The sequence below is a fragment of the Lactuca serriola genome, chromosome 8 (assembly GCF_051521515.1).
Source record: "Lactuca serriola cultivar US96UC23 chromosome 8, Lser_US96UC23_V15, whole genome shotgun sequence".
Classification (NCBI taxonomy): Eukaryota; Viridiplantae; Streptophyta; class Magnoliopsida; order Asterales; family Asteraceae; genus Lactuca; species Lactuca serriola.
In genome coordinates this window covers 269261764-269265179 of record NC_136415.1, presented here as the reverse complement: position 1 = coordinate 269265179, position 3416 = coordinate 269261764, and the positions used below count along the sequence as shown (strand labels likewise).

General features: G+C 36.9%; 1 pseudogene; it reads left to right on the top strand.

Annotated features, from left to right (window-relative positions):
- The first annotated feature begins 2191 nt into the window (after positions 1-2191).
- LOC145071861 (U6 spliceosomal RNA) lies at positions 2192-2286 on the top strand (annotated as a pseudogene).
- The last annotated feature ends 1130 nt before the right edge of the window (positions 2287-3416 follow it).

Genomic DNA, 3416 nt, shown 5'->3' with positions numbered 1-3416 from the left:
TATTCCTTCTAGCAATAGAAGCGATATCTGGGCCCCTCGATGATTTGGTTTTGAAATATGTGTTGGGCCCGGTCATAACCTAATTGATGTGTTCAATTTAGTTCCATGTTAAACAAATCAGAGATTGAGGAACAACTGCTAGACAATAAGTATGACATTGTTCCATGTATTTGTCCGGCTGATATCTTGAGAACAGAGGATTATATGATCATTTATCTAAAATGGCGCTTCATAGTTCAACAGAGTTTTAAAAGATCTACGATTGTTGGTTGGTTCCTGAAGTTATACTTGCAACTATAGTTATCAAACTTATCCAAGTGGGAGACTGTTGGATAAGGTGTCTAAGTCCGTAACTATATTTGGTATGAACTTGACCCGACCCGGCATGGTCCATTTGGGTTGCACTTCACCTAACAATTTGTATGGATATACTTTTGAGAATATGATGTTTATGATCTATTAATATATTATAAGTTATAATATATTAATATGAAATCATATTATTATATTAGTGTTGATCAAGAATTAATTTTGGAATTAATTTAATGATCAAAATAGGCTAATTAAATATGGACTCTTACATATATACGAATTTGGCTAAAATTTATTTAGGATGGGCTAAGAGTATATAGAAGTCCATGGAGCTTTTAACCCATGGATCCTAGGTAAATGAAGAGTCATGGGTATTAGGGTTTAAACTTAATCCTCCATAGTATATAAAGAGGTCCTTGGTTCTAGAATTGGCACTAGTGTGTGTGAGAAACAAGGGTTGGCCGATTCTAGCAAGCATCATATTCTCTCAAGTATTTCCAAGTTGTTTTGGGTGATTTGTGACACCACTTGAGGCATCCACATTATTGCTGCTAGGCTCTAAAACTCCAAGCAATCAACCACAAAAGAAAGGTATGTTATTCTACTTAAAGTTTTATATTACAAGTTCCCTATAACATCCTAGTTAGGTTGTAAACCTTGGAAATAAATTTTTCATGTATTTTAGAGAAAACATAGATCCAAGGTTTACCATAGGAGTGTTAGAATGCTCAAAACCCAACAGAAAAGTCATCGTGCTAATAATGATAGACTATTTCTCTAAATGGATAGAGGCGAAAGCCTTTGTTCATGTATGAGATAAGGAGGTAGTATCTTTCATTAAGCGTAATATCCTTACCAGATTTAGGATCCCGGCCGAAGTCATATGTGATAACGGGTCACAATTCATAAGCAAAAGGACTAGATACTTTTACACCAGTTGGGTAATTAAAATGATAAACTCTAATCATGTTCATACTCAAACCAATGGTCAAGTGGAATCTAGCAACAAGATCATAGTCAACAATTTGAAGAAAAGATTAGATGAAAAGAAAGGAAGATAGGTTGATGAACTTCCTTTCATCCTGTGATGGATAGGACTACATCAAGAACAACCACAGGTGAAAATCCATATTCCTTGGTGTTTGGAACAGAGACCATGATCTACCCTGAAGTGGTGACCCTAACTACAAGATACTGATTCCAAAAATAGGAGAACTAGAATGAGATCCTTGCTTAATATCTCAACACTATTGATAAACTCAGGGATCTTCCTAGGATCCGTATTGCTACTCATCAACAAAGGATAGCCAAATCATACAACAAAAACATCAAATTCGTAAGATTCTAGGTAGGTGAGTCGGTCGTTAGGAAAGTAGTAAAAAATACCAAGGATCCTAATGCAAGCAAGTTGGCACCCAAAAGGGAAGGACCATATCTTATTGATTCAAAAGAGTGAAAGGGGGCATATCATTTGTCTATCTAGAAGGAGACATCTTGCGAAGATCCTGGAATGTCATACACCTAAAGGCATATTTCATGTGAGTTAAATATTTCATCTTCTAACGGATTCAAGGTACACATTCTTTCCTTTAGATTTTTGTCTAAATTCTTTTATTTTTAATTTTACCTAAAGAGACCATATTACTAACTAAGCATTGGAGGGGAATTAGCACGACTAAAGCCCACCCCAAAATAACACTTTCAATTTGCAAAAATTCAAGTATCCTAGCCACTACGAATAGAGACCGATCATCTCTCCTCCGGGTAAGGGTACTTAATCCCCTATAAAGTTTAAAGAGATAATAACCTATTTTTCACGAGTTTAGATATCTACACTTTGCTTGGATGCACGATATCTTACTATAGGATGTGAGTAAGAGGATGTAACATCCCCCTCTAGCACGATACAGAGAAGATTAGCATGACCCCTGCGCAAGGATGACACACATAAATCGAGAAATGGTATTAGAGATCGGGCACGGGTCGATCTGTTCGACGGGGATGTCGAACCCTATAATGGGGGGTGAAGGTGGGTTGCACCTAATCCCACATCGGCTTGGAAGGAGAACTAAGCATTACCTTATAAGGGGTGTGGATACCTTCCTTGTCACAACGCATTTTAAAGTCGTGACGGCAGAAGATCCCATAAGAACTTTGCAGTGAAGCGTGCTCGGGAGAGAGCAATCCAGGGATGGCTGACCCCTGGGATTTTTTCGTGTAGGGAGCCCAACGCGGACAATATTGTGATACGTGCCAGAGGGGAATGTTACATGGGATCATTTCACGCTTTAGTGACTTGGTAACCCTCCTATTTATGAACATATGATAAGATCCTAATGATTAATCTACGGTTTATATTGTCATGTTATCTTCAATTTGGGATCTTCCCCAAGTGAATTTCATAAGTCGGGATATTCCCTAAGTGAATTTTTTAAGTTGGGATCTTCCCTAATTGAATCTCTCATGTTGGGATCTTCTATAGTTAATTTCTTACGTTAGGATCTTCCCCACTGAGTTTCTAAGTTATTTTCTAAGTTGGGACCTTCGATAGTGAATTTCTTAAGTTGGGATCTTCCCCACTGAGATTCTATGTTGGGATCTTCTGCAATTATTTTCTAATTTAGGACCCTCCCTAGTTACTTTTCGAAGCTGAGATTTTCCCTTGTATTTCCTAAAGTTTGATTTTTTCCAACAGAAGCTAAATAGCTATTTTTCCCTATCAAATTCCAGAATTGGGTTATCTTAAGATGGATCCTTCCCTATACAAGCTCCAAGATCCTTGGGAGTTGAAGCATTTACAATAAGAAATTTCTCCTAAGTCAGAAGACTTCAAAAAGGTCAAAACTAAAGCTAAGTATCATCAGGTTCTATCTATCCTTGTTTCTTAAAAACTATATTTCTATGCTATAACTAAAGGCCTATCTTTCTAAGGATCCTAACTGTTTTAAAGTCCTAAGAGAATAACCGTTTCAGATTATTAAGATCCGAAGCTTTCTTGTAAAACCTAAACTCTTTAGGATCCTAATCATGTAGTGATCCTTAAAAGAGCTACTACTACAACCACATCAACATGCAAGAAGATATAAACGACCACGACATAACAT